Below are 13,575 nucleotides of genomic sequence, written 5' to 3' on the forward strand. Positions count from 1 at the left end.
ACTATTTTAGAGATATCTGGAGTATAGCCATTCACAAACCATTTGTTTTGGCACACAAGCACAGCTGGGATTGATTTCAGATTATCAGAGGGATTATGATTTATCTTTCTGGGTTACAGAGAAAGCTTATCAGTTGAGTGCCTAATCGGACTGGGTGCCTATCTGTATGGATTGAGGTTCCGCGAAATTCAAAATGTGCAGCCTGGTCTGCATCAGGAACAGAATGTGGGATAGGTAGAGACATCGTGGACCATTATGGGATGGAGAGATAAGGAACATGATCGTGATCATGGTCAGACGGAGGAATTGGGGTTTTCATGCTTGAACTTTCTACCACCTATGGAGACTCACACACAAGCAGAATGAAAGCTTCCCTTTGAGTATTGTTGTTGTGTGTTGTGTGTTGTGTGTGCGTGTGCGTCCATGGATGTGAGAGTGTGTGTGTGTGTGTGTGTGTGCTTCCACATATAGAGTAGGTGCTTGTGTATGTATCATTTTCTCCTTCAGCTCAGGTGGTCGTGATAAAGCTATCAAAGTGGTTGTTCTTCTGCAAGAGAAATGGCTCTGTCTATAGAACAAGGTCACTGTGGGCCAGAATGTGATATTTTCCCAGCAGCAATCCATACCAGTCACAGAGGTCTTTAAGTCGGGGAGGGTAGCAGAAATCCAATGAGAACAGCTCTTCCCCACAAGACTACAAGGCTGCAAACCAGGCTAAGGGGGTGTATCTCTTCCCTACATGACCCACAGTTACCCCAGTGTGTTTGTGTGCCTATGTGTTACCGTGCGACCAGGAATTATAAACCCCAGAATGGCTGCCGTGTTTATGTTTTGATGTGAGGTTGAGGGTCAGTCAATGTGTTGCACATTTATCACCCTCTCAATGGCTGCATGAGGAGACAAGAGGGATAGAGGGAAGAAGAGAAGGATAGAAAGGGAAAAGGGACGGATGTTATTAAAGAACAGGGTCTCCTTCGCTCTATCTCTCATTGGACATTACTTTAAGATAGGACTAACTCAATAAAGAGGCCAGCCATCAACTGTTACTCAGCGCCAAACCATGCAGAAACGCTGAGGAAATGATGTCCAAAGTAAGCAGGCTGTCAGCCCTCATAAGGACTCATGCTTGGAGGCTAAGCCAGGGGCGGCGCAGACACGTAGCACCTCTGTGTGTGTGTGTGTGTGTGTGTGTGTGTGTGTGTGTGTGTGTGGTAACAGATGCATGCTAGGCTTTATTACAAGGGTGAATATGATTGACAAACAGTTCCGATCGGATGTGTGTGTTTGAAAACTTGGTCTGCGAGGATGACTCTACAGAAAAGCATGGGAAACATTAAGGGTATTAACTCTCCTCTACGAAGAAGGGGAGAAACCCCACAGTGGGACACTCTGATTCAAATGTGCTTCTCATGTGTTGAAAAGACACTTTATTGGATTAGAGTTGAGACAGGCCAAGTCAGAAGCAGAGGGGGAGGGGAGGGGGAGGGGGGGAGTTGCTTCACTGCCCCCACCCTCCCCGCTTCTCCCACCAGCCAAAAATGCCCAATGCCAGGCTAATTGGACCCCTTGGGGGAGAGAAAGAGGGAGAGGGCTGAATTCTCCCCCTCCTTCTCCTCTAGCTTGGTCGTGTTGGAAAAATGAGAGGGATCTCTGGAACAAAACAAGGTGGATGGGAAAATGGTCATAGTGAAATAAATGTACAAAACTCACTCTATTGATCCCACCCTGTCTGTTTAAAACCAAATGAACCCAGAGAGACAAGCATTCCATCCCCAGCTACTCCACAGAGTGGGGTCGTCAGTCACATTGCGTCACAATCCTGTCACAGCACAGGTGGAGCACAGAAATTCATCCTTCTGAGTCTAACTTTCCAATGAGTGACTTGACTTGTCACACAGGTCCTCCCAGGGCCCATGCAGGCAGTGTTAAGTTCCCTTGGCTTTCTGGATGCCGCAATTTGATCAGTTACAGTAACTGTTCTCCAAACACCAATATTTCTAAACTCCGCCCCCGCTGACTTGCGTACAACTGCATTCAAAAAGAATGTCCCTCGCTGTCCAATGACACTCCTATTCATCATGAAATACTAATACTGTATCGCTCCCTCTACACACAACAAACTCAATTTTGCAAAGTGACAAGCTTCTCAATTTACCACTCAATCAATCAGGTTCTTATTAAGCAGGGTCTGATAACAAGAGAAGACATGTCACCGAAGTTTCCCCAGATGGCGTTTGGGAATCCGCATCCCTCCTTCCCAGCCACGCAATTATGCGCTAACACGATAGTGCGGCTCTGTTTTAATAGCAACCGCTCATTGGAGAGTGTTTGGTAGAATGAAAACCCGTTCTGATGGGAACGTTTATAATCATTATATTCTAATTATCTCAAAAACTCCGGAGAGAGTGTGATTGGGGAGCGGGGGGGGGGGGGGATGGGAGAAGAAAAAGAGTTGGAGAAAGAAAGAGACAGTGAAAGAAGAAAGAGGGAGAGAGACAAAGACCTGTGGGAGTATGTCGTTTTACAGCTCGTCACACTTCTGAACATAACACTTTCACTGGTGCAGATGTAGATCCTTACTAGGGCCCCTGGAGTACAGATGGATGAAGAAGATAGGCCTGGACATGAAATCCATAGATATGGCAGATAGAAGGAAGCAGAAGGCAAGGCATGCTGTGAGAGAGAGAGAGAGAGAGAGAGAGAGAGAGAGAGAGAGAGAGAGAGAGAGAGAGAGAGAGAGAGAGAGAGAGAGAGAGAGAGAGAGAGAGAGAGAGAGAGAGAGAGAGAGAGAGAGAGAGAGAGAGAGAGAGAGAGCGAGCAAGCTAGAGGGATAGCAGATAAATGGGATAGAGAGAAGAAAGAATGAGAATCTATTTTGTGTCACAGGAGGCATTGGTGCAATATGCTCAGCATATTGCAGCTCAGTTTCTCTGATCTGAGAATAGGACTTATTTATAACAAACATGCTGCTGTTGCTGTCTGAAGACAGGCATGATCTCTTGGTATATCTCCTACTGTAGTATCTACCTACAGTACAGATACATCATAAACAGTGTCCTCTTTATCATAAACAGTAGTACCAAGCATCCTTTCAATAGCATCTGTCTCCACCTCAACAATTTTCAGAGAAAATGAAAGGACAGGATATTATTTATCTTCTGGTGCATGTGTATTTGAGTGTACATTTAAGTGAAGGATAAAGTTGTCATACCTTATACTATCTCTCTATCTGTCTCTCCCTCACTCTCTCTTTATCTGTACTATTAGCCAGTTCTGTGACAAAATGGCCACCATGTTAGTTTGTCTGCTCATCTTGTGACACACATCTACCTGGTGAGATTTGTCTTCTAAATCTGCTCTCATGTGCTGACAGGTGGCTACAGCCACCAAGCGACCAATCAGGCTGAGGAGGCAGTTGGTGTTATTTTGAAGTGTGCAGAAACAATGTCCTGCTCTCGTGGGTGGAGACTATATTTAGTCTCTCTAACGACCAACAGTCTGGAGAGTATTACTAAGCTGTTTTCAACATTGTATTTGTGACAGCGAGGGCTACGCGACTGCTTGATTGTCTAGAATTAGATTGATATTTCCATGACAACGTTCCGTCCTTGTGCTTAGATCAACCATAGAATTAGACTTCTGAACATATTCCTCATAATTCAAATGCACAAAGTAAACAAAGCAAAATAATAATACATATATTTACGCAGCAAACTGTATTCCCCAAAATATTTCAGTGAAATGCATGATTGATGATAAACGGCACATCGCAGTAGTACAGTACACCATCAGGAACCATTTGCTCCGAATCCATTCGGCTTCTCTACTCAGACTTGCGCAGACTTTCTCACGTCTCTCTGAGCTGGCCGAGGAGCTGAGACAAAGAGGGAGAGGATCCCTCTGTGAACTTGAGCAACCACACGTGAAAACAGCTCAAGGACAACGTTAACAGCTCCAAAGATCTCTTTTTGTTGCATGGCTGGTCCTTCGCCCCTCTTGTCTCATCCCTCTCTTCTTTCTTCCGCTTCCTTCGCTCCTTATTTCCCTCTTTACCTGATGTCACTATGGCTGAGTGTGGACGGGGAGAGAGACAGAGAGAGGGAGGAGGGTTATTTTAGTCTCCAGGCGAGGTTTTAATGAAGGCTCTTTGAAGTGTGCTGTGATTGTGCACTGTGCGTGTCCCTCTTCAAAAGGGCTCTAAGATACTCTCTCTCCTCTCTCTCTTTCATTCTTTCACTCCCATTCCCACCAAACAATCCCTCCATCTCTCTATCCAGCATATTCTCTCCCCCACGCTCTCTCTCTCTCTCTCTCTCTCTCTCTCTCTCTCTCTCTCTCTCTCTCTCTCTCTCTCTCTCTCTCTCTCTCTCTCTCTCTCTCTCTCTCTCTCTCTCTCTCTCTCTCTCTCTCTCTCTCTCTCTCTCTCCCTCTCTTTCTCAGCACCTCCCCATTTCCCTCTTCTAGCTCTAACTTTCACGTTTGCTTCAATGTCATGCATTTTAACCTGGTGGATAGGGAATGGGGGTGAGTGATGGGGGCAAGCGAACAAAAGGAAGAGAGGGGAGGAGAAGGGTGTAGAAATGGGAGATAGGCCCCCAAACACTCTGCCCCCCCCCCTCCCACGGCCCCCCTGCTTCAGTCTTCAGCGCTGCCCGCGAGGGACGACAATGCAGAAGGCCCACTCTGTTATCTTAACAAAGTGGGTCCTCCTGAGGCTGTTTCACTGACAGACCCCCTCCCCCATAAGCACACATACTGTAAGCAACACATAGAAATGTCCTCCCAAAGACAACACAGCCAGACGTGGATTTCTCTTACATGTATTTAGCAAGCATTCGTTGACCGGCAATGGGACCATATCTGAACATTAGCACCAATCACAACTTTAGAGATGCAAACGCTAACTAATGCATGATCAAACTGTAGAATTTACAGTATGTACAGTTTAGTGACTGTTGAGGCTAAGCCGGTTTCACTTGTGTGGTCCAATTAAGGTTATGCCTTCAACTTTTGTGCTAATGGCTAAGACTAACAGCTTGGTCTACTCCCTAATGAAGCAGCCTGGAAAAAGTATGGCACTTCGCTCGTCCAGTTTTCTTAAACTGCAGCGTCTAATGCCCTGATCCAACTAGTACTATCAGTTAATGGACTGAGGCCCACTCTTCTCCTGGTGGTGTTGTGTTGGACAGTCTGGGTAGGGGGACGGCATGCGTAAATCTCCCTGTTGGCTGGAGGCTGCAGGGTGTGGAGGGGAAGCCAGAGCTGGACACTGTGATTATAGGCCCCTCTCGTTCCTGCCCTGTTTTTGTAGGAGTCCCATTGAGAGATGAATGAGCTGAAAGAAAACATTAGTGCAGCACCACAGTTTACCCTCTCTCTCTCTCTCTCTCTCTCTCTCTCTCTCTCTCTCTCTCTCTGTCTCTCTCTCTGTCTCTCTCTCTGTCTCTCTCTCTGTCTCTCTCTCTGTCTCTCTCTCTGTCTCTCTCTCTCTGTCTCTGTCTCTGTCTCTGGTCTCTGTCTCTGTCTCTCTCTCTCTCTCTCTCTCTCTCTCTCTCTCTCTCTCTCTCTCTCTCTCTCTCTCTCTCTCTCTCTCTGTCTCTCTCTCTCTCTCTCTCTCTCTCTCTCTCTCTCTCTCTCTCTCTCTCTCTCTCTCTCTCTCTCTCTCTCTCTCTCTCTCTGTCTCTCTCTCTGTCTCTCTCTCTCTCTCTCTCTCTCTCTCTCTCTCTCTCTCTCTCTATCTCTCTCTCTCTCTCTCTCTCTCTCTCTCTCTCTCTCCCTCCAGCTCTGGTCTCTGTGTGTTTCGCCTCCTTCTCCATGTAGACACAGTGTGCTCAGCAGTGTGTGCTAGGTGTTTTTCCATGGATAGGCAGCCGCTCTTTGGAACGCCTCCTGGCTAAGGAGACCTGCACAAACAACTTGGTCAGGCCATGGTCCAGAGGAGTTTTCAATAAGGCACAATGCTGATCCTTTAGGAACACAGATAACAACATGATGGTTTTACTCATAATCAAATACAACTGAACAAAAAATACAAAATTGTGTGGTGCACATTCCATACCACAGTCTACAGTAATGCACACAAAAATATTGATGAAAGCAAACTCATCACATTAGAACTAGTCTGTTACTGTAAGAGGTTTTGAGAGAAAACAGGTCATAATAACTGAGAACAGTACCTGCTGTACTGTGTCTGGAAGGCTGCTACGCTATGTTTTGTCTAAGACAGGGTAGAGTTGCAGGCAATGGGTTTTTCTTTTTCTCTACTGGTTCTCTACCAAATCGGAACATTCAAAGTAATTTCGGAGCTATAAACTCCGATGGAGTCAGAGTATGTCTGACCAAGAGTGATACACAAGATTGATCAAGCCATATTTTAAGGTTCTTTTTTATTTTTGTCAATTGGGCAGTTAATGTAATGCCCCTTCTCTCTGTCTCTCTGTCTCTCTGTCTCTCTGTCTCTCTGTCTCTCTGTCTCTCTGTCTCTCTCTCTCTCTCTCTCTCTCTCTCTCTCTCTCTCTCTCTCTCTCTCTCTCTCTTGCTCTCTTTCACTCACTCTCTCTCTTTCTATCTCTCCATTACTGTCTTTTTCTCTGCTTCAGATAGATCTAATTTTGCACCTGTAACCAGAAGCAATCATCATGCATGCTTGAACACTTGGAATGGTTTAAACCTGCTACATTTCACTGCAGTGAGTAACAGGAGCCAAGGGGACGATGGCTACACACCAGCAGCTTCAGTGAGAAAGACAGCACATTGTAAAGGTTTCTTTTTTTGCTTGTTAGTGAAAGATAAAGCACTGTGTTTCATTATCATATATTTATTAAATTCTAGATATTTAATGTTGAGCCAACAAGCGATGGCCAAAAGTCGTATCCTCTGCAGAGTTGGACTGAGTGGGAGTTTAGAATTACTTCCCCAAATTATCTCCTCCTCCCCCTCACTGCTGGGACATTAGCTCTTATCTCCCTATCAGAATCCTTTCATCTCTCAGTGATTTCTTTTTAAACAGGCACTTTTCCGGGCTTGTCTCTCTCCTGTGAGGATTAGCATATACACGTGTCAGTAACAACATATCCAATTGTACTTCTGATGGAGCAAACCACCCAGTGACTCATCCTTGGTGTTCCAGTGGGCTGCTCTGCGCTGTGGTGCAGACATATCTGATCCACCAAGGGGGTTGAAAGACACGGGTGGATCACTGTGGATCCGTCAAGTGAATCTGTGTTGAGTACATTTGTGGCAGACGTGTTGGCACGTCTATCATGTGTCTGTTCATGTAGTTACTGTTGATAATAAAATAGCAACAGTGATTCTGCAGTCATAGAAGACAGCTTGTACAAGGGGCAGGTTGGGGGTGATGTCTCGCAACAAGTTGATGTAATTTGAATGGCCCACTTTGATAGTCCTGATTCAAACCAGTGAGATGAAGTCTGTTCTGGTTCTATTCAGGCGATTCTAAAACACATTAAGTGTATCTGTCTCATTCTCTGATGGGTTAGATCTGTTCACTTTAAAAATGCTTGAGACTTCAATCCACCCTGAGTCAATTCATGGTAACTTTCCTCCTCCTTGGAAATTCTGGTGTGCATGAGGGCTCCACAGAAAGAAAATGTAGGCTCTGTAATCGTTCAGTGGATGCTTGCAACAGCTCCTAGAACCAGACAGTTGTCTATTAGTACAAAATGACGCTATCACTGTCTGTTATGAAATGAATGACTGCAGGCCAGTCTTACCACACTGTCTGAGTGGACTGCAGGGAACATTGAGGAGAGTGCCTTGTCAAGAGGCCAAATCTCTCTCTCTTTCTCTTTCTCTTTCTCTTTCTCTTTCTCTTTCTCGTTCTTGCTCTCTCTCTCTCTCTCTCTCTCTCTCTCTCTCTCTCTCTCTCTCTCTCTCTCTCTCTCTCTCTCTCTCTCTCTCTCTCTCTCTCTCTCTCTCTCTCCCGCCATGGATCCATAATTCTAACACAGGGATTCTGTCTTGCCACTAGGTGATCCAGCGGTACTTTCCTTACAGCGATTTTGAGGGTGGACTTGAGAAAAGGTGCAAATGAGGGAGGTTCAGTGGCTGCCCTCCATCTGCTGTGCAGTCTGTACCTTTCGTTTACGTAAACGAAACTTAGCTCAGCTCCAGCACCTCAGAACCACCGGAAGAATGTCATGTACAGACAGCAAACTGTCTTTCAATTGCCTGTAAAGATCAAAATTCATCATCTCCAGTTCCAGCCCAACCTCTCAAGCAACCTTATTTTTGGAGAAGACTCTCCTCATTCATTAATGATGTTGTCAGGAACGTTTTCACTCCGGTATTCCCTCCATAAAACATTTGACATCCCGTCCTGTTCAATCAGCAGACGTCAACCAGCTGGATGTCAGTAACATTTTCTACATGTACCAACAGTAACATTGTTCAGTTTTCTTCTACACTCTCTAAGATGGCTGCTAACATTCAAGTCTGCACAAGCCAGGAGCTTAGGAGTCTATTGTATCAGGATGTAAAGTATATGGTGTGTGTGTACATGTGTGAGGACAATATGAGAGTGTGTGTATGAGTGTGTGTGTGTGTATCCTTGTGTGTGTGTGTGTGTGTCGAGGAGAGAAAAGACCCATTGTTTTTCCCGAGACAGGCGGCGTGGGTTTGCCGTCAGTCCTTGTCTGGGTCATACACCCAACAGCTCCAATAAACCTCTCGGGTTTTGTGTTACACTCAATCGACATACCATGAGAGTGTGCTTCAGACGCACTTAGACAGAGGGAGTCAGGATGAGTGCGTCTGCGGCCTGAACCCAGGTCTGACCAGCTACAGAGACAGAACCTTGCACAATGGTGTCATTTAGAGCTCTCGGTGGCTCGCGCCTAACGACATGACCTGTTGAATCGATCCGGGTGGAGAAACCAAGATAACAAGTGCCGGATCCAGTTTGCAGTACAAGGGCTTGAGCCTTCCACATCAGAGAGCCAGAAATTCCACTTGGATGGGATATTACAGGAAACTTTGATTGACATGTTAGTGGAGCGATGGTTGCAAAGGGGAGGATGGCCTGAGATTGAACATGTGCCGTTGTCTCGTTGCTTGTTTTACCCGAGCATCCCACAGTGACATGTTCTTCAGTGCATGCCGAGATTTGCATGTATATTCAGTGGCGAAGGCACATATCTGCCACGAATTTCGTTTTTTTTTCTCTCTCTCTCTCTCTCTCGCTCCTCTCATCTTACATTTCTCTCTCTCACACACACATGCGCACATACACACAGACGTCTCAAATCTCATTCCCCTCCCCTCCGCCTTTTTTAATCATGGCAGAGGCCTGAGGAGGAGATTTGTGACACACATGTCATGTCAGGATGAGATGCTTTCTAATGAAGAGAAATCACATGCAAAGCACTCTGGGTAGAATTATACACCACTAATGAAGTCTGCATCGGAATAGAGTGGAAGTGTGTATGTGTGTGTGTGTGTGTGTGGAAAGTGGAAATGTGTGTTTGTGTGTGTGTGTGCATTCTGGTTGTTGTTGAGTGATATTGTTTACCTACACTTCTGTTCACTTCTTAAATTTGATCTGAATGTATTCATCCTGTCAGTATTTAAATTGAGTGTGGGCCTCACACTAAGCCACTCATGCATGCAGAGAAATTCACAAACAATTGAGGGCTGTGTGTTTCAGGCCTGATTCCAGCAGGCCAATATCACAGCATTGTCGAGGTCGAGGCAGCCACCAGGATGTCAGGGGGTCAAATGATACAGCCATCATCAAAGCCATCAGTACATAAGCCCTGGTCCCAGTGCTAAGAAGATTACATGGCAGGCAGGCAGGCAGGCAGGCAGGCAGGCAGGCAAGCAGGCAAGCAGGCAAGCAGGCAAGCAGGCAAGCAGACAGACAGACAGACAGACAGACGGACAGGCAGGCAGGCAGGCAGGCAGGCAGGCAGGCAGGCAGGCAGGCAGGCAGGCAGGCAGGCAGGCAGGCAGGCAGGCAGGCAGGCAGGCAGGCAGGCAGGCAGGCAGGCAGGCAGGCAGGCAGGCAGGCAGGCCTGCAGGCTCATCATATTTAGTAAATGAAAGCACAGCTTGGGAGAGTGTGATGCACCCACACCCCTCCCTGTCACACTACAGGTGGCCCCTCTGACCGCTGAAGTCAAACAGACTGTTAAAGCCCTGTGCTACCAAGACAAGTCACATTCAGCCACCGGTCAGGTGGGCAGAGACATCCTGACCTGGCCTCTCAGGACCGGCCATGACGCCAGGCTGAGGGTGGAAGCAACAGGACAGCTGCTGGATGTTAACCATGCTGCAGGACTATGTACTGAATGCTAATGTGCGCTCTCTCCTCTGTGTGTGAGTGTGTACCAGTATGTACTGAATGTGATTGTGTGCGGGTGGGCTTGACGTCGGTCGTCCGGGGGGTGTAAACGTTTGAGGCTTCTTTCCGTCCACAGAAATAGCCCCCCCCCCCTTTCCTGACACGTTGTTGTTGTTTCTGTTGTTGCCTGGCTGGGTGCCAGGCTCCAGGTGTCACCACTGGGTGGTATTGTTTATATTTGTAGTATACCCTTGAGAGCAGCCATGTGATTGGACCAGGACAGGAACAAGATGGAAACTCGGGTTTGGAATGAGCTGTGGCAGGTGGCAGGATTCTGTCCTTTCCACTCTGCATAGGACGTGTGTGTGTGTGTGTGTGCTAAGGGTATGTGTCACAAACGAAGGTCTGTTATTATACAGCTAATCCTTTCCAGAGGCCACAACATGTAAATGGGACGATTACACTCACTGCTCAACACATCTTTAAGACTTACTATTAGGGTGTGTTATCCAGAACCTTAATGGGTTCTTCAGTGGTCCCTGTCAGGGGACCTTGAGAAATGATTCTTTTTGCAGGGGGAATTGTCTTTAAAACAGTAGAGATTCTGAAGAGTAGCTTCGTACACACAGTACAAAACAAACTGCTGCGGTTAATCGTTTATGGAATCAGCTGCCGCCCAGCAGAATTTAGCATGTTTCCCAGAACTAACCAGAAAGCACTTTATATAACTTTGTGGATAGCACAGCGTGAGCGTGCCGCATAAGAACATGCGATTGGCTGTTGAGAGAGGAGCAGTGACTGCTGTGTCACAGTCACAGCTGTGATGTCACAGCACCTGACTCTGGTTCAGTCTGTGCCACCTGCGTCCACAGCACAACACACAGTAGGTCACTTATTATGGGCTGTCAAGTCAACTGGCAGGTGGTTTACCTTTCTCTCTCATCAGACAGAGACAGGGGGGGCAGTCCACAGGGGTGGGGTCAAAGGTGAGGGTGCCAGCAGAGAGAGATTTCGGGAAACAAGCTGCTCCCCTCTCTGGTTCCTTACTGTGACGGCGTGAATGTGTTTATGAACGCTTGCGTGTGTTAGCTTTGGTGCGAATATGTGTGTGTGTGTGTGTGTTTGTTGTCCCTGCAGCTTTGTTCCGACCACATCAAGGTAATGACACACATGACAAATGGCCCTATAGAGTTCACGAGCGAGAGAGAGAGAAAGAGAGAGAGACGGTGAGAGAAGATAGGGGAGGGATGTTGGTAGCAGCTGTGGCTGGAGATCTAGAGATAACGATGCCGAGCGTGAAATTCCTTCCTTTCCGCTGGTCCTCTGAAGCACATCTGTGTGCAGGCACCCCAACAATGGAGGACATTGAGTCACACAGATGAACCCCCCCCATCCTTTCCCTCCACCCCTATGCTTCTACGCCATCCATCCACCCATCCACGCCTCCTGTTATCTCTATCTCACCATATAAGGATACTTCCAGACCTGGCATGCACCAGCAGAACTCTTTTTACATTTGAAAATGTGTTTGTCCTGCACGCATCTACAGCCCGCTGTGAGGTATATTTAAACATAGCTGTCTAAAGTGGCATACTGAAAACCAAATCAAATTAATAAGTCATTAAATGAGAGTTTGATACAATTTAATTGTATGTAACATTTTCTGCACAATTGGAAGTGTACTTTCAATGTACTGATTGTGAACAATTATATACCCTATTGTCAACTGCAATGAATAGTTTGTAAATATGTTTGTGCTCAAGTAATCAAGTGATCAAGTACAATATATATATAAAAATAAAGAACAATCAGAACTCTCATGAAGTCGTTAAACCAACACGTGCCTGGTGCCATACATAGATCAGCGTCGGAACACTAATGAGCCAGATCTCCCCATAGTGACATCATCGATCTAGACTCTCTCCGCCATAAAACAAACCTGTGGCAATCCTCATAATCCACCCACAGGAAGGATCCCCATATCTCAACCGCTGCAATCAGTAATCTCTAATCCTTCACGCCTAATCGAGGCCTAAAAGCTGTCCTCCAGAAGCGAGAGGGGAAAACATTCACACAGCCATACAAGACAAGAGAAAAGTTCTGTTTCAATTTAGCCTGATTGGCTAACAAAGCTCATACCCTCGAACACATGAGGTTAGTTTCCACCATCAGCATTGTTGAAACCATTCAAAATAGTTACATCGTTTTGTGCTCAACCAGTGTCAGTGTAGCCTCTCAGAGAGACCATGTGAATTCAGTTATGGAAAAACAGTGGTGCTGTGTGTTTGAAGGTCAGCACAGAGGCAAACAGGCACACAGTACACACTATACAGTCACCCTCAGAGAAAACTCTGTGAGGAGTTTCATGTGCTGAGAATAGTCCAAGGTAACACATGATACTGTGTGCATGCGTGCGTAACCGTGACTGAGGGCGTATGAGGTAACAGGCAGTTTATTCTGGCGCAGTATCCTTAAAAATCCTCCAAGTGACCAATGATTATTTTTCTTGTCACTCTTCTGCTTTCCTCCTCCTCTCTGTCTCTCATCCTTTTCGTCTTTTCTCTCTGATCTGTCCGGGCTGATCTCCGTCTTGGAAGAGAAGGCGCCGGAATCTGGAGAGGGGGGGATGAAAGGGAACACATAGAAGCTGGTGACACCATCAGGCCTTATTTCAGGTAAATTGGAACAGCATCTCTCTGGTCTGATCAGGGAGTCTTCAATCTGCATTCGTTCCTAGTGACCGACATGGTGGCAAACCAACAGGGCACAGTGACATCTCTCATCACACTCAACACTCTCTCTTTGTTCTCTCTCTCCCTCGCTCGCTTGCTCGCACTCTCTTTCTTTCTCCCGCTGTCTTTCTCGTTCTCCCAGGTCCTCAGTCCGACCCTGTGATAGGAGCTGCCGGGCTGTGTTCCCGCTCCTGGCCCGGAGGTGTGTGACTGGAGGTGTTCACATGGGCATGCTGACCTCTGTTCTGAGCAGTGCATCAGTCCTGCCTGTAGGCCACACAAGCTCTGTGTGTCCACTGCACAGCTAGAACGTGTGTTCTTTCACGAGCCTCCGTCACACACACACACACACACACACACACGTGAACACACGACACATACAGCGAACACTCACACATACACACTTATGGGGGCTAGCACCTTGCCACATCATCACTCTCTGCTTCACACATAAGTAGGGTGACCCTCGTATGTGATGATGATGTGTTCCTAAGCATGGGCTCTGTCGACCCAGCTGCACACGGACTGTTTACATAGAACTTC

Source organism: Hypomesus nipponensis, chromosome 4, assembly GCF_054491055.1.
Source record: "Hypomesus nipponensis isolate SF chromosome 4, ASM5449105v1, whole genome shotgun sequence".
Classification (NCBI taxonomy): Eukaryota; Metazoa; Chordata; class Actinopteri; order Osmeriformes; family Osmeridae; genus Hypomesus; species Hypomesus nipponensis.